The sequence below is a fragment of the Macaca thibetana genome, chromosome 19 (assembly GCF_024542745.1).
Source record: "Macaca thibetana thibetana isolate TM-01 chromosome 19, ASM2454274v1, whole genome shotgun sequence".
NCBI classification, from domain to species: Eukaryota; Metazoa; Chordata; class Mammalia; order Primates; family Cercopithecidae; genus Macaca; species Macaca thibetana.
The window spans coordinates 42,444,098-42,462,319 of record NC_065596.1 but is presented as its reverse complement, the minus strand read 5'-3'; the positions used below and the strand labels follow the sequence as shown (position 1 = coordinate 42,462,319).

General features: G+C 50.8%; 1 protein-coding gene across 1 annotated transcript in view; it reads right to left on the bottom strand.

Moving 5' to 3' along the window:
- SPINT2 (serine peptidase inhibitor, Kunitz type 2) overlaps nt 1–18,222 on the bottom strand; it is a 230,800-nt gene that overhangs the window by 48,696 nt on the left and 163,882 nt on the right. The window lies entirely within an intron of this gene.

Here is an 18,222-nt window from a genome sequence, read left to right as displayed (position 1 = left end):
TGTGTGGTTGTTTTTCCTCCCCCCGCCCGGTTACCATGGGCTTCCCCGAGCTCCCCCCACAACCTCCCTCTCTCCTCCTGTGGCCTCTGCTCATGTCCCTGTCCCAGCACCGCAGTTGGGCCTGCCAGATGGAGAATCACTCCTCCTGGGCCAGAGAGCATGAGAACGGGCCTTGCTGAGCCTGCGCCCTTGGGACTCATATCCTAGACCTCGCCTTCCCTTGAACTCCCCACCCCACCCCTATCCCCAGTCCCAGCCAGCAGGGCCCCTATATGCGTGCTCCTGCAGGAATCTGGGTCAAGGGGCATGCTCATGACGGAAGGTGACCGATATTGACTCAGTACAGGTGATCACACAACAAACAAATCATTCAGCCACTCCATGAAATCTGCGCTGTGCTTAAATGGCCCTTGGTACTCAGGCTGCAAAGATGAGAGGAAGATGGTCTCTGGCATCAAGGTGCTCACACACTATGGGGGGAGAAGGGCCTGAGTATGAGGATCAGAGCAAGGTGTGCTGAATGGCTCAAGATACCTGGGAGCCTGGCAGCGGGGAGGGAGGTATTCACTCTGGGGGTGGTGAAGAAATCTGGGAGGGCCTCCTGAAGGAAGTGACATTAAGGTAGGCTTTGAAGGATGCATAGGAGTTCTGTGAAATGGATACCCCTCTCTGAGGATTCTGAACTTATGGGTGGAGGGATTGATACTGGGGCAGAGCCAGGGAAAATATCAAATATTGCCAGGGCCATCCACCAGTCAGGAAGGACAATGGCCCCCAGAGCTGGGTCAGGGAAACCCCCTATTGAACTGGGGTTAATCCTTTCATGCTGGGGCATGGAGAGGCCTGGAGGGTCCCAAGGGAGCAGCTGGGCCATTAGAGGGTAGTGGCTTTCTTTCTTTCTTTTTTTTTTTTTTAGACAGAGTCTCTCTCTGTTGCCAGGCTGAAGTGCAGTGGTGCAGTCTTGGCTCACTGCAACCTCCGCCTCCCGGCTTCAAGTGATTCTCCTGCTCAGCCTCTCAAGTAGCTGGGATTACAGGCACACGCCACCACACCCAGCTAACTTTTTTTTTGTATTTTTAGTAGAGACAGGGTTTCACCATGTTGGCCAGGATGGTCTTGATCTCCTGACCTCGTGATTCGCCCGCCTCGGCCTCCCAAAGTGCTAGGATAACAGGCGTGAGCCACCATGCCCGGCGCAGAAGTGGGTAGTGGCTTTCTAAAAAATTTTTATTTTATGTTTTAAAATTTTATTATTTAAAAAAATATATTTTGTTTTTTGAGATAGGGTCTTATTCAGGCTGGAGTCAAGGCTTACTGCAGCCTTGACCTCCCTAGGCTCAGGTGATCCTGTCAGCTCAGCCGCCCAAGTAGCTGGGACTACAGGCATGCACCACCATGCCCGGCGTTTTTTTTTTTTTTTTTCTGAAACAGGATCTTGCTATGTTGCCTAGGCTGGTCTTGAACTCTTGGGCTCAAATTATCAGCCTGTCTCGGCCTCCCAAAGTGCTACGATTACAGAGGTGAGCCACTGTGCCTGACCTAATTTTATTTTAGAGACAGAGCCTCACTCTTGTCACCCAGGCTGGAGTACAGTGACACAATCATAGCTCACTACAGCCTTGACCTCCTGGGCTCAATAAGTCCTCCCAACTTGGCATCCCAAAGTGCTGGGATTACAGGTGTGAGCATCACGCCTGGCTATTTTTTTACTTTTTTGTAGAGACGATGTCTCCTTATGTTGTCCAGACTGATCTTGGACTTCTGGGCTCAAGCAATTCACCCACCATGCCCAGTCCTTTATTTCAACATTATCTTTTTTTTTTTTTTTTCCTGAGATGAAGTTTTGCTCTCGTTGCCCAGGCAATGGTGTGATCTCGGCTCACTATAACCTCTGCCTCCTGGGTTCAAGTGATTCTTCTGCCTCAGCCTCCTGAGTAGCTGGGATTGCAGACATGCGCCACCATGCCTGGCTAATTTTTTGTATTTTCAGTAGAGACGGGGCTTTACCATGTTGGTCAGGCTGGTCTTGAACTCCTGACCTCAGGTAATCCGACCACCTCAGCCTTCCAAAATGCTGGGATTATAGGCATGAGCCATCGTGCCCAGCCATCTTTTTTTTTTTTTTTTTTTGAGACAGAGTCTCGCTCAGTTATCCAGGCTGGAGTGCAGTGGTGCGATCTCAGCTCACTGCAGCCTCCACCTCCCAAGTTCAAGTGATTCTCCTGCCTCAACCTCTCAAGTAGCTGGGATAACAGGCGCATTACGATGCCTGGCTACTTTTTGTATTTTTAGTAGAGATGGCGATCTCAAGTGATCTGCCCACCTCGGCCTCCCAAAGTGCTGGGTTTACAGGTGTGAGCCACTAGGTCTGGCCTATATTTCAACATTTTGTTTTATTTTATTTATTTATGTTTTTGAGATGGAGTCTTGCTCTGTCACCCAGGCTGGAGGGCAGTGGTGCGATCTCGGTTCACTGAAACCTGGTTCACAGAAACCTCGGTTCACTGAAACCTGGGTTCAAGTGAGTCTTCTGCCTCAGCCTCCCGAGTAGCTGGGATTACAGGTGTGCACCACCACACAGGCTAATTTTTGTATTTTTAGTAGAGATGGGGTTTCACTACCTTGGCCAGGCTGGTCTTGAACTCCTGACCTTGTGATCCACCCGCCTCGGCCTCCCAAAGTGCTGGGATTACAGGAGTGAGCCACCGCGCCCAGCCTATTTCAACATTTTAATGGTTCTGGTTGGACCAGTGGTCCCAGGTGTGTATAATCAGGAGCTGGGGCTGTGCTTAGGACTAGGGCAGGGTCAGAGCTGGGCTATCTCACCAAGGACAAAGCACATCTCCCACCTCGCCTCCACTGACTGAAGTTGGGGCCCCAGGGCCCTGTCCCCACCTGTGCCATCAAGTGGCCCCGCCAGGATTAGGCATTTATCCTGGGGGTCTGAACTCCAGTCTGGGAGGAAGAGAAGAGCCCCCTGAGGAGGAGCATCCAGGAGCACCCTGGCCTGTCCAGCCGTTCAGGTGATCTTGCCGTCTCTGTGCAGATGCACCCAAGGCTTCCAGTAACCCCTTTCCTCCACACTGTATAGAGGATGAGCAAGTCCTTCCTGCTGACATCCCAGCTCCTGGGACCCTGTCCCAGAACACCCCACTTGGGCCTGCAGAACCCCTTCTACTTCCCTCTCACAGAACCTGGTTTGGGTTCCTCGTCCTGGTGGAGGCGGTATGTGCTCAAAACCCAGGTTCTAAAGTCTTGTGTGTGCTGTGTGTTAGGCCTCAGTATCCTCATCTGGAAAATGAGTACTTTGCAGATGAGGAAACAGAGGCCCAGATTAGGGATGTCACTTGTTCAAAGTCACATGGCTGGGAAATGGTGGCGCTGGGCTTCAGTCCCAGGCATTATGATTCCAGAGCCCAACTATTTAACTCCTGCTCTACAGAGTCCCTTTAAACCACAGCAACAATTGCTGTTGTTCCATGATGGGAAAATATTGGCTAATTCATACTAAGGTGTTAATGATTGCTCACAATCCTTGGAGATAACCAACCTAAAGGGCAATGCAATTAACAGAACAATGTTACAGTGAAGGACTGGGAGGCCAGGCGGGGTGACTCAAGTCTGCAATCCCTGCCAAGGTCAGAGGATTGAACCCAGGAGGTCGATCACACCACTGCATTCAGCCTGGGTAATGGAGCAGTGTCTCAATAAATAAATAAATAAATAAAATAAAAAGGGCCGGGTGCGGTGGCTCATGCCTGTAATCCCAGCACTTTGTGAGGCTGAGGCGGGCGGATCATCTGCAGTCAGGAGTTCGAGACCAGCCTGACCAACATGGAGAAACCCAGTCTCTACTAAAAATACAAAATTAGCCGGGCTAATTTTGTGGTGGTGCATGACTGTAATCCCAGCTACTCGGGAGGCTGAGGCAGGAGAATCGCTTGAACCCGGGAGGCAGAGGTTGTGGTGAACTGAGATTGCGCCGTTGCACTCCATCCTGGGCGAAAGAGCAAAACTCTGTCTCAAAAAAAAAAAAAAAAAAAAAAAAAAAAAGGAAAAGAATTGGGAAATGGCACACCACAGTGGTTAGTGGTTAAGAGCAACTGCCACTTCCTAGCTGTGTGATCTTGAGAAAGTCACTTAACCTCTCTGTGTCTGTGTCCACATCTGTAAAATGAAGGTGATTTTAATAGTACCTACCTCCAGGGATTATTACGAGGTTCTGTTTTATTTTGTTGTTTGAGACAGGGTTTCACTCTGCTGCCCACGCTGGGGTGTAGTGGTGTGATCTTGGCTCACTGCTCCCTCCGCCTCAGGGGCTCAAATGATCCTTCCACCTCAGCTTCCCAAGCAGCTGGGATTACAGGCATGCACCACCAAGCCCAGCTAATTTTGGTATGTTTTGTGGAAACGGGATTTCACCATGTTGCCCAGGCTAGTCTCGAACTCCTGGGCTCAAGCAGTCCACTTGCCTCGGCCTCCCAAAGTGCTGGGATTACAGGTGGGAGACACCGTGCCCGGCCTGTTGTGAGGTTTAAATGCAGAGCATAGGCTAGGACCAGGCACATGGTAAGCACTGTCATCAACCCTGTCATTCTGAGGATGGGACTGATCATTAGCTTCTATAGCCACCATTTCTGGCCAGCAGGAAGTCCCTTGGGAACACTGAACCACAGGCCTTCAGATACAGAAAAGCCCCAAAGGGGCCAGGAGCACTGGCTCACACCTGTGATCCCTGCACTTTGGGAGGCTGAGGTGGGTGGATCACCTGAGGTCACGAGTTCGAAACCAGCCTGGCCAATATGGCGAAATCCCATCTCTACTAAAAATACAAAACAAACAAACAAAAAACAGCTGGGCGTGGTGGCACATGCCTGTAATTCCAGCTACTCAGGAGACTAAGGCAGTAGAATAGCTTGAACCCGGGAGGCAGAGGTTGCAGTGAGCCAAGATTGCACCATTACACTCCAGCCTGGGCAATCCAGCCTGGGCAACAAGAACGGAATTCCGCCTCAAAAAAAAAAAAAAAAAAAAAAAGCCCCAAAAGACACAGTGTACTTGACCCACCATGCCCCACCCCGTTGTAGCCACACTCACCTCCCCACCCAGCTGGCTCCTTGCTTCCCACCGTCTGTGGTCCATTTCCCACTCAGCAGCCAGACAATGCCTTTTCTCACTCTCACCCTAAGTTCCATCCACCCTGTTCCCTCTTCCTCTTTCCTCCAAAGGTCACCATTTTAAAAATAAAATCAATTTCTCAGTATTACTGCAATATTTTTTCTGCAAATACAAACAAGTGTGAAGCTATGTTCTAGTCACCCGTTTTGTACCAACAAGGCAGACATTCCGAACATTACTCTTTGCTTTTTAAATTTAATTTAATTTTTTTTAGAGACAGAGTCTTGCTCTCTCACCCCAACTGGAATGCAATGGTGCGATCATAACTCACTGCAGCCTCTAATTCCTGGGCTCAAGTAAGCCACCTGCCTTAGCCTCCCACATAGCTGGGACCACAGGTGTGCACCACTTTGCCCAGATAATTTGTAAATATTTTGTAGAGGTGAGGTCTCACTATGTTGGTTAAGCTGTTCTCAAACTCCTGAGCTCAAGTGATCCTCCCACCTCAGTCTCTCAAAATGCAGGGATGACAGGCGTGAGATGCCTTGCCAGCCATTTAACAACTCACCCTGGGCCCGGCGTGGTGGATCGTGCCTGTCATCCCAGCAATTTGGGAGGCCGAGGCAGAAGGATCACCTGAGGTCAGGAGTTTGAGACCAGCCTGGCCAACGTGGTGGAACCCTGTCTACTAAAAATACAAAAAAAAAAAAAAAAAAGGAAAAAGAAAAAGAAAAAAGAAAGAAAAATTAGCCGGGCGTGGTGGTGCATGCCTGTAGTCTCAACAACTCTGGAGGCTGAGGCAGGAGAATCGCTTGAATCTGGGAGGTGGAGGTTGCAGTGAACTGAGATCATACCACTGCACTCCAGCGTGGGCGACAGAGCGAGACTCCATCTCGGGGTGGGGGGCGGCGGGAAAGGCCAGGCGCAGTGGCTCATGCCTGTAATCCCAACACTTTGGAAGTCCGAGGCGGGCGGATCATGAGGTCAGGTGATTGAGACCATCCTGGCCAACACGGTGAAACCCCATCTCTACTAAAAATACAAAAAAAATTAGCCAGGCGTGGTGATGGGTGCCTGTACTCCCAGCTACTGGGGAGGCTGACGCAGGAGAATGGCGTGAACCCAGGAGGTGGAGCTTACAGTGGGCCGAGACCGCCCCACTGCACTCCAGCCTGGGAGACAGAATGAGACTCCGTCTCAAAAAATAAATAAATACATACATAAATAATTAAAAAACCATCCTGAAGACGTTTCGTATCACCACTTTTCACAGCTTTTCCTTGGCAGTCCTCCTGGCCACACTGTGCCCTGTCACCTTTCTGCCTTCAGCCCTCTGCTGTCTGACCCTCACCCACACCAGTTTCTCTCCTGTCCTCAGACCCACCTGCCGCCCCCTCCATGACCCACGGCCACATTGCCTCTGCCTGAAGTTCTCCCCAGGTTTCTCTCATCCTCACCATCACGTAGATGTCATCTCAGGGAGGTGTTGTGGAGCACCTAATCTAAGGAGCACCCTCAGCCACTATCCTGTCACTTGATTTGTTTATTTATTTAATTTTTTTGGAGATGGAGTCTCACTCTGTTGCCAAGCTGGAGTGCAGTGGCGTGATCCCGACTCACCGCAACCTCCACCTCCTGGGTTCAAGCAATTCTCTGCTTCAGCCTCCCAAGTAGCTGGGATTACGGGCACCTGCCACCACGCCTAGCTAATTTTTTTTGTATTTTTAGTAGAGACAAGGTTTCACCATCTTGGCCAGGCTGGTCTTGAACTACTGACCTCGTGATCCATCCGCGTTGGCCTCCCAAAGTGCTGGGATTACAGGCGTGAGCCACCGTGCCCGGCCGATTTATTTATTTTTTATAGCATTTATCGGCCAGGTGTGGTGGCTCACGCCTGTAATCCTAGCACTCTGAGTGGCTGAGGTAGGAGGATCACTTGAGGCCAGAAGTTCCAGACCAGCCCTGGTGAGACCCTGTCTCTACAAAAAATAAAATTACTGGATGTAGTGTTGCGCGCCTGTGTTTTTTGGAGGCTGAGGTGGGAGTATCGCTTGAGTCCAGGAGTTTGAGGCTGCAGTGAGCCATGATTGCTCCACTGCACTCCAGCCTGGGAAACAGAAGGACACCCTATCTCAAAAAAAAAAAAAAAAAAAAAAAAATTACATTCTGGTCTGTCTATTCTATTGCCTGTTCACCGCCCCCCACCACCATCTTCAGAATATTAGCTCCTCGCCTACCTTGAACAGGGCCGTGTTCCTGTGTAGAACGGTGCGCGGGGCACACAGTGGGCGCTTGCCCAAGAACCTTACTCCCAGGTGGCCACGTTGTCTCCAAGCGCCGCAGCCCTCTACGTGCGTACGTGAGGCCTTAGCGCCCCCTCGTGGCTATGTGAATTGGTTTATTTTATTTTATTTATTTTTTTGTTTTGTTTTTATTTTAGTTTCTCCTTTTTACTTGTTTTGTTTTGTTTTGTTTTGTTTCTTTGTTTGTTTTTTGAGATGGAGTTTTTGCTCTTGTCTCCCATGCTGGAGTGCAATGGCGTGATCTTGGCTCACTGCAACCTCCTCCTCCCAGGTTCAAGCAATTCTCCTGCCTCAGCCTCCTGAGTAGCTGGGATTACACGTGCGCCATCAGGCCCGGCTAATTTTTGTATTTTTAGTAGAGACGGGGCTTCACCATATTAGTCAGGCTGGTCTCGAACTCCTGACCTCTGGTAATCCACTCACCTCGGCCTCCCACAGTGCTGGGATTCCAGGCGTGAGCCACCACACCTGTCTCCTGGCTGTTTTGTTTTCTCATCTTTTTTTTTTTTTTTTTCTTTTGATAAGGGGTCTTGCTCTGTCGCCCAGGCTGGAGCACAGCGGCACCACGATAGCTCACTGCAGCCTCGAAATCCTGAGTTCAAGCGATCCTACCTGCTTTGGCCTCCTGAGTACCTGGGACTACAGGCACCTGCTACCATGCCCAGCTTGAAGTGGTTTTTGTTTGTTTCTTTGTTTTGAGACCAAGCATCACTCTGTCACTGAGGCTGGAGTGCAGTGGCGCCATCTCCAATGACTGCAACCTCTGCCTCCCAGGTTCAAGCGATTCTGCTGCCTCAGCCTCCTGAGTAGCTGGGATTACAGGCGTGCGCCACCACGCCCGGCTAATTTTTGTATTTTTAGTAGAGATGGGGTTTCGACATTTTGGCCAGGCTGGTCTCGAACTCCTGAACTCATGATCTGCCTGCCTCAGTCTCTCAAAATGCTGGGATTACAGGCATAAACCACCCCACCCACCCACAGCAATCTTCATCAAAATTCCAGATGAACTTTGGGAGGCTGAGATGGGTGGATCACCTGAGGTCAGGAGTTCGAGACCAGCTTAATCAACATGGTGAAACCCCATCTCTACTAAAAATACAAAAATTAGCGGGGTGTGGTGGTGCATGCCTGTAATCCCAGCTACTCAGGAGGCTGAGGCAGGAGAATTGCTTGAACCTGGGAGGTGGAGGTTACAGTGAGCCGAGATTGTGCTGCTGTACTCCAGCCTGGGCAACAGCGAGACTTTGTCTGAGAAAAAAAAAAAAATTAGGTGTGATGGCATGTGCCTGTAGTCCTAGTTACTCAGGAGGCTGAGGCGGGAGGATCACCTGAGCCCAGGAGTTTGAGGGTGCAGTGAGATGTGATGGTTCCACTACACTCCATTCTGGACAACAGAGTGAGACTGTGTCTCAAAAAGAAGTTCTGCCCATCAGCCAATGAGTGCATAAAGGAAATGTGGTACATGTACAGTCATTAAAAGGAATGAAATCATGTATTTTGTAGCAACTTGGATGGAGCTGGAGACCATTATTCTTTTTTTTGTTTGTTTGAGACGAAGGTCTCGCTCTGTGGCCCAGGCTAGAGTGCAATGGCAGGATCTCGGCTCACTGCAAACTCCACCTCCTGGGTTCAAGCGATTCTCCTGCCTCAGTCTCTTGAGTAGTTGGGATTACAGGCACGCGCCACCACACCCGGCTAATTTTTTTTTTTTTTTTTTTTTTTTTTTTTGAGACGGAGTCTCGCTCTGTCGCCCAGGCTGGAGTGCAGTGGCCGGATCTCAGCTCACTGCAAGCTCCGCCTCCCGGGTTCACGCCATTCTCCTGCCTCAGCCTCCCGAGTAGCTGGGACTACAGGCGCCCGCCACCTCGCCCGGCTAGTTTTTTGTATTTTTTAGTAGAGACGGGGTTTCACCGTGTCAGCCAGGATGGTCTCGATCTCCTGACCTTGTGATCCGCCCGCCTCGGCCTCCCAAAGTGCTGGGATTACAGGCTTGAGCCACCGCGCCCGGCCCCGGCTAATTTTTTTGTATTTTTAGTAGAGAAGGGGTTTCATCATATTCGCCAGGCTGGTCTCGAACTCCTGACCTCAGGTGATCCACCCGCCTAGGCCTCCCAAAGTGCTGGGATTACAGGCGTGAGCCACCGTGCCCAGTCTTGGAGGCCATTATTCTAAGTAAAGTAACTGAGGAATGGAAAACCAAAAACTGTATGTTCTCACTTGTAAGTGGGACCTAAGGTGTGGGGACACAGTGGCATAAGAATGATATAATGGACTCTGGGGACTTGGGGCAGGGAAGACTGGGAGGTGGTGAGGGATAGAGACTACATACTGGATACAGTGTACATGCTGCAGTGACAAGTGCACTAACATCTCAGAAATCACCACTAAAGAACTTATCCATGCAACCAAAAACCACCTGTGCCCCAAAACGATTGAAATTTTTTAAAAAATTTAAAAATAATCCTACAAAAGGGTCCCTATGTAGCGGCACATACAGAAGAAAAAAAAAAAAAAAAGAAAATGGGGAAAGTCCCCAAGGAGGGGTCAGTTAGAGACAGCTGATTCATCCCAACAGCACCCGAAACTACCTACCAGCACAGAAGCCAGGAGGTGGGCCAGTCAGCAGGAGAGGAGGGAATTAGGGTGTTCTCTTCTAGTGGCTTCCACAAAATAAGAAGCTTGTGAGCAAGGACGGGGAAAGGAGAGAGACACACTTGGAACCCTCACTATGAGCAAGGGAAGCACGGAGGCTCAGGTGATCCTCCCCCCTCAGCCTCCCCAGTAGCTGGGGCTACAGGCATGCACCACCGTGCCCTGCTAATTTTCTTATTTTTTGTAGAGACGAGGGTCTCAGTATGTTGCTCAGGCTGGTCTTGAAAACTCCTCGGCTCGGCCGGGCGCGGTGGCTCAAGCCTGTAATCCCAGCACTTTGGGAGGCCGAGACGGGCGGATCACGAGATCAGGAGATCGAGACCATCCTGGCTAACACGGTGAAACCCCGTCTCTAATAAAAAATACAAAAAAAAAAAACTAGCCGGGCGAGGTGGCGGGTGCCTGTAGTCCCAGCTACTCGGGAGGCTGAGGCAGGAGAATGGCGTGAACCCGGGAGGCGGAGCTTGCAGTGAGCCGAGATCTGGCCATTGCACTCCAGCCTGGTTGACACAGCAAGACTCCGTCTCAAAAAAAAAAAAAAAAAAAAAAAAAAAAAAAAAAAAAAAAAAAGAAAACTCCTCGGCTCAAGAGATCCTTCCCCCTCAGCTGCCCAGTGCTGGGCTTGCAGCTGTGAGCCACCATGCCCGTCTGAATGTTTTCTTTACAGGGCCACTGTCTCTGGCCTCCTCTCCCCTCCCTGCCTCCTCTGTCTCCATCCTCGTTCTCAGCTGGTTCCTCTTCACTCTCTCACCTGTCAATGCTGGTCAGCCGGGGTCTCTGACGTTTGGAAGACTGTTGATGTTACCTACAGTGAGAAGGCTGAGTGAGCTCCCCTGGGGAGAATGCCTGCGTGGAGAAGATGACTTTACGTAACATCAACAGTCTTCCACCATTCTCTCCAGCCTGACCTCTTCTCTGACCTTCAGATTCACCCAACAACACTTGGATGTCTGATGCGTATATCAGACCCAACACCTCTGGATTTCCTGGCCTCTCCCTAACCTGCCCCTTTCTCATGCGGCCCCATCTCAGGGGCCTCCAGTTGCTCAGGTTCCAGACCCTGGCATCATCCTCATTCTTGACACTCCAAGTCAGATTTGTAAATTATCCACCCTCAGATTCTGTCCACTCTGCTGGGGGAGGCTGAATCATGCCTCCCCAAAGAGATCATAGTTCCGTAGAAGGAAAGAGTCTTTGCAGATGAGATTGAGTTAAGCATCTTAACATGGGATCTGGCTGGGTGTGGCAGCTCATGCCTGTAATCACAGGGTGTTGGGAGGCTGAGGTGGGAGGATCACTTGAGGCCAGGAGTTTGAGACCAGCCCGGGCAACAAAGTGAGACACTCTCTCTATAAAACAACAACAGGCCGGGCGCGGTGGCTCAAGCCTGTAATCCCAGCACTTTGGGAGGCCGAGACGGGCGGATCACGAGGTCAGGAGATAGAGACCATCCTGGCTAACACGGTGAAACCCCGTCTCTACTAAGAAATACAAAAAAAAAAACTAGCCGGGCGAGGTGGCGGGCGCCTGTAGTCCCAGCTACTCGGGAGGCTGAGGCCGGAGAATGGCGTGAACCCGGGAGGCGGAGCTTGCAGTGAGCTGAGATCCGGCCACTGCACTCCAGCCTGGGTGACAGAGCGAGACTCCGTCTCAAAAAAAAAAAAAAAAAAAAAAAAAAGAGATTGAGACCATCCTGGCCAACACAGTGAAACCCCGTTTCTACTAAAAATACAAAAATTAGCTGGGCATGGTGGCAGGCGCCTGTAATCCCAGCCACTCAGGAGGCTGAGGCAGAAGAATAGCTAGAACCTGGGAGGCGGAGGTTGCAGTGAGCCAAGATGGCGCCACTGCACTCCAGCCTGGGGACAGAGTGAGACTGTGTCTCAAATAAAAGAAGGGGGACCTGAGGGGAGGTAGATTCTCCTGAATTATCTAGGTGAGTTCCAAAAGCGATTATATGTGCCCTTTAAGAGGGAGGCAGAGGGAGACTTGACACAGACAGCAGAAGGTGCTGTGAAGGTGGAGCAGAGATGTGGAGATGCTGGCCTTGAAGACTGGAGTGATGTGGCCAAGCCTAGGACTGCCAGCAACCCCCATAAGCTGGAACTGGAGAGGAACAGATTTTCCCCTAGAGCCTCCCGAAGGAACACAGCCCGGGCCACACCTTGCTGTCAGCCCAGTGACACTGACTTTGGACTTCTGGCCTCTAAGGTGTCAGAGGATACATTTCTGTGTTTTTGTTTGTTTGTTTTTTGAGAAACGTATCGCTCTCTCATTTCTCACCTAGGTTGGAGTGCAATGGCGCCATCACGACTCACTGCAATCTCCACCTCCTGGGTTCAAGCAGTTCTCCTGCCTCAGCCTCCCGAGTAGCTGGGATTACAGGCGCCTGCCACCACACTTCTTCACTCCTTCAAATCAATCTGTTTTCTCTTTTAAAATTATTTTTTATTTGCTTTTTTCTTTTTAGAATCTGTGTTCTGCTGAATCTATTTTATTTTCTTCTTTCTTTTTCTTTTCTTTTCTTTCTTTTTTTTTTTTTTTTTTTTTTAGAGAGAGAGACTCTGTTGTCCAGGCTGGAGTGTAGTGGTGTGATCATAGCTCACTACTGCCTCCAACTTTCAGGCTCAGGTGATCCTCTTGCCTCAGCCTCCTGAGTAGCTGACACTGCAGACATGCATCACCACACCCAGCTAATTTTTGTATTTTTAGTTGAGACGGGGTTTCACCATGTTGGCCAGGCTGGTCTTGAACTCCTGACCTCAAGTGATCTTGCCCTCCTTGGCCTCCCAAAGTGCTGGGATTCCAGGCGTGACCCTTGCCCGCCCATTTCTGTTGTTTTAGGCCACCACGTTGGTGGTCATATAATAGCCACATTCTCTTACTTCCCATCCCCTTCTCATACCCACCCTGTTGCTCCCCTTCCCTTCTGACCCATCTTGGCACCACTTCCCTGGTCTCTGCTCTCCCCTTTGCCTCCACAGTCTGTGCCCCCACCAATAGTCACAGAGATTCTTTTCTTTTCCCTTTCCCTTTCCTTTTCCTTTTCCTTTCCTTTCTTTCTTCTTTCTTTTTCCTTTCCGTTTTTTTTTTATTTTTTTTTTTTTTGAGACAGAGTCTCACTTTGTCGTCAGGCTGGAGTACATTGGCTCAATGTTGGCTCACTGCAGCCTCTCCCTCCTGTGTTCAAGGATTCTCCTGCCTCAGCCTCCTGAGTAGCTGGGACTATAGGTGCACGCCACTATGCCCAGCTAATTTTTGTATTTTTAGTAAAGACAGGGTTTCACCATGCTGGCCAGGATGGCCTCAATCTCTTGACCTCGTGGTCCGCCTGCCTCAGCCTCCCAAAGAGTTGGGATTACAGGCATGAGCCACTATGCCCAGCCTGAGCCACCATGCCAAGTCTCCCTCTGCACTCCAGGCTGGAGTGCAGTGTCACAATCACAGCTCACTACTGCCTCGACCTTAGCAATCATGTCTCCTTCAGAAGCCCAAGTTTTTCTCAGCCCTCCTGAAATAGTGGGAGTATAAGTGCCCCCCACCACACTTGGCTAATTTATTTATTTATTTTTTTTTTTTTTTTTTTTTTTTTTCTCGCTCTGTCGCCAGAGTCTCGCTCAGCTCCTGTCAAGCTGTGGGTCAAGTCTCCCCTCTGCACTCCAGGCTGGGCTAGTTTTTTGTATTTTTTAGTGTCACAATCACAGACTCACTACTCTCGCCTCGACCTTAGCAATCATGTCTCCTTCAGAAGCCCAGGTTGGGCTCAAGTCACCCTCCTGCCTCAGCCTCCTGAATAGCTGGGAGTATAAGTGCCCCCCACCACACTTGGCTAATTTATTTTTAATCTTTTGTAGAGATGGGGTCTCACTATGTTGCCTTGTTTAGTCTCAAACTCCTGGGCTCAAATGATCCTCCTGGCCAGGCGCGGTAGCTCACGCCTGTAATCCCAGCATTTTGGGAGGCCGAGGTGGGTGGATCGCTTGAGGTCAGGAGTTCGAGATCAGCCTGGCCAACATGGTGAGACCTCATCTCTACTAAAAATACAAAAATTAGTCAGATGTGGTGGTGCATGCCTGTAGTCCCAGCTACTTAGGAGGCTGAGGCAGGAGAATCGCTTGAACCCAGGAGGCGGAGGTTGCAGTGAGCTGAGATGGTGCCCCTGAACTCCAGCCTGGGCGACGGAGTGAGACTCTGTCTCAAAATAGCAAAACAAAAACAAAAACAAAACAAAACTCCCACCTTGGCTTTCCAAAGTGCTGGATGCTGGGATTACATCCAGCATCCCAGCATGAGACACCTGGGTTCAAACCCCAGTTCTCCCTGCCATGAAGGATGAGGGCTTCCTGCCTCAGCTCATTGCTGAGGTTTGGGCTCCTGCTTCCCAAGTGTGGTCTATATGATCCAGTGATGTGTGTAGTTTGTTAAAGCTCAGTACAGATCCTGACTCAGGAGGAGCTAAACCAACGGTTCCTTATTTGCTATTATGGTCATGAGTGTTGTTGCCCTGATGCTGCGTGGCCCCACCAGCCCCACCTCTTCTGCACCTCAGCATCCCCATCTGGGCAGGAAACTTTTTTTGTTTTTGATACAGGGTCTCGCTCTTGTTGCCCAGGCTGGAGTGCAGTGGCATGATCTCAGCTCACTGCAGTGTCCGCCTCCTGGGTTCAAGCGATTCTCTCATCTCAACCTCCTGAGTAGCTGGGGATTACAGGCACCTGCCACCACGCTCAGCCAGTTATTTTTTGTACTTTTAGTACAGACAGGGTTTCACCATTTTGGCCAGGTTGGTCTCAAACTCCTGACCTCAGGTGGTCAGCCTGCCTCCGCTTCCCAAAGTGCTGGAATTACAGGCATGAGCCACTGCGCCAGACCTGGGCAGGAAACTTCTGACGAGCACACCTGAACATCCCAAGGGCCGCTTAGGGGAGGCTTCCTCTGAACTGTAGCGGGGAGGAGAGGGGAGAAGTGGCTGTTAGCAGTCGTATCTCCTTCAGAGGCAAAAGCTGGACCCAGCGGGCATGGGGCAGAGAGTTTTCTGTGATTCCAGGTCCACCGGAACCTTGGATTAGAGGCGTGTATGTGTGTATTTGTGTGTGAGAGAGAGAAGGAGAGGGAAGAGACCCTGGTGACCAGGTCCTGGGCAGGGTCTGAGGCTCAGGTTTGGGGGCCCAGTGTCTCCACCGGCAGCCCCAAGACCTGCAGGATGTCTCCCGGATCTGAGGCTTCCGAAGCAGCCTCTGCTGGACAAAGACTGGGGCCACAGCGCCCTCTGGTGGGCAAACCCTTGGGTTCCAGGATTAGGAGAAGCGACCACAGGTCGAGACTTTTAGGGTTTGTTCCCCAAAACTTAAGCGATGGGAACATCAGGCATTAAGGCCCCGAGGGGTCAGAGCAGGAACCCTACCCTGTGTTCGCGTAGATCAGGGGGTCAGGACTCAAAAGGATTCACATGCAGGCCGGGTGTTCTCTCCTCCAGGAAGGCTTCCCTGACTGTCACTCTAGGCCAGGAGACAGCCGCCTCTGGGCTCCCACAGTGCCCTGTGCCTCCCCCGCCCCAGCCCCGAGCCCTCCGCCTGTGCCCCCAATCCCTGGCCGGATCCCTCTGCCTGTGCCCCCCAGACCCCGCCCGGACCCCTCTGCCTGTGTCCCTCTTGCCCCAGCCCCGACGCCTCTGCCTGTGCTCCCCATCCCACCTGGACCCCTCTGGGCATCACTGTCTGGTGATGAGTCTGTTACTCTTCTGGACTCCAAGCTTAAGGCAAAGTCTGGACCATCTCAACCACTGCTGTGTCCCCAGCACGTCCACACAGGGATGGAGACCATCGTTCTCTAGAAATGAGTGGATGTGCCATTTATTTATTTATTTTGAGATGGAGTCTCGCTCTGTTGCCCAGACTAGAGTGCAGTGGTACCATCTCAGCTCACTGCAGCCTCCACTTCCCTAGTTCAAGTGATTCTCCTGCCTCAGCCTCCCGAATAGCTGGGACTACAGGTGCCCACCACCACGCCTGGCTAATTTTTGTATTTTTAGTAGAGTCGGGGTTATACCATATTGGCCAGGCTGGTCTCGAACCCCTGACTTCAGGTGATCCACTCTCCTCGGCCTCCCAAAGTGTTGGGATTATAGCGTGAGGCACCACGCCCAGCCAAGTGTGCCTTTTAATCTATCCCTTCTCTCTGCCTTGAAGCCTTAGGTCCAGACCCTCTGGTGGGCAGTTTTCCTTAATCAAGGCCCCAAATCTGCCCCTCACTTCAGGTTTTCTAAGTGTCTATATGAGGTAGGGCACAGCCTGGATCCCACCTGACTCTCTTCATGCTGGGTGCATGCTTTTGGACATTGGGGAGAGGCATGGAGCATGACTAATTGATACATTTATTTTATTTTATTATTTTATTTTGAGATGGAGTTTTTTGCTCTTTTGCCCAGGCTGGAGTGAAGTGGTGCGATCTCGGTTTGCTGCAACCTCCGCTCCCTGGGTTCAAGTGATTCTCTTGCCTCAGCCTCTCGAGTGGCTGGGATTACAGGCACGAGCCACCATGCCTGGCTTATTCTTGTATTTTTAGTAGAGATGGGGTTCAATGTGTTGGCCAGCTGGTCCCGAACTCTTGATTTCAGGTGATCCACCCGCCTTGGCCTCTCAAAGTGCTAGGATTACAAACATGAGCCACTGCACCCGGCCAATACATTTATTTATTCATAATTTTGGCTGGGTGTTGTGGCTTGTGCCTGAGGCCAGGAGCTGCTATTTTAACTAGAGTTGTCTCTGAGGAGGTGGCATTTAACCAGAGACCTGAATGAAGTGCGGGATGGAGCGAGGGAGGTGTCTGTGGGAGAAGCACGCTAGGCAGAGGTGCAAAGGTCCTGTGGCTGGAGTGGGATTGGAATGTTCCGGGAACAGGGAGGAGGCTGATGGGGCTGGAGTGAAGTTAGCCAAGGGAAGGAAGGAGGGGAAAGAGGCCAGAAATGTGATGAGGGTTGAGGAGGGATGGAGGAGGGCATAGTGAGGGCTTTGCATTTTATTCAAATTATGAAAGAAGCTGTTGGAGGTTTGAGCCAGAAAGTGGTTGGATGCAGATATATGCTTAATTAATTATTATTATTATTATTAGTTGAGATGGAATCTCACTCTTTTGCCCAGGCTGGAGTGCAGCGGTGCGATCTTGGCTCACTGCAACCTCTGTCTCCTGGGTCCGAGCGATTCTCCTGCCTCAGCCTTCCGAGTAACTGGGGTTACAGGCATGTGCCACCACCACTGGCTAATTTTTGTATTTTTAGTAGAGATGGGGTTTCTCCATGTTGTCCAGACTGGTCTCAAACTCCTGACCTCAAGTGATCCACCCACCTTGGCCTCCCAAACTGTTGGGATTACAGGCGTGAGCCACTGTGCTCAGCCCAGAGATATGCTTCAGATAACCCGCTCTGGCTGTGTGGGGAGAGCAAACTTGGGGGGCAGGAGCCCAGTGATGAAAATGCTACCATAATCCAGGCAGCAGACGATGATGGACAGGACTGGGGTGCAGGCCATGAAGGGCAGAAAGTGGGTGGAATCTGGATATGTTTTGAAAATAGAGACAACAGGCCGGGCGCGGTGGCTCAAGCCTGTAATCCCAGCACTTTGGGAGGCCGAGGCGGGTGGATCACGAGGTCAGGAGATCGAGACTATCCTGGCTAACATGGTGAAACCCCGTCTCTACTAAAAATACAAAAAACTAGCCGGGCGTGGTGGCGGGCGCCTGTAGTCTCAGCTACTTGGGAGGCTGAGGCGGGAGAATGGCGTGAACCCGGGAGGCGGAGCTTGCAGTGAGCCGAGATCTCGCCACTGCACTCTAGCCTGGGAGACACAGCGAGACTCCGTCTCAAAAAAAAAAAAAAAAAAAAAAAAAAAGAAAAAAAAAAAAAAGAAAATAGAGACAACAGGATTTGCTGATGGGCTTGGGGTGTGTGTGTGAAAAAGAAGAAGAGGAGAGTCCAGGATGATTGATTGCACTTAGAACAAAATCCATTTTCTTTATAATGACCTACAAGGTCCTACATGAGCCGAGTCCTTGCTGTCTCCCCAGGCGGTCTCCCCCTGCTCACTCTGCTCCAGTCACACTCAATTGCTTCCTGATCTTTGAACATGCCACACTTGTTCCCAGCCCAGGGCGT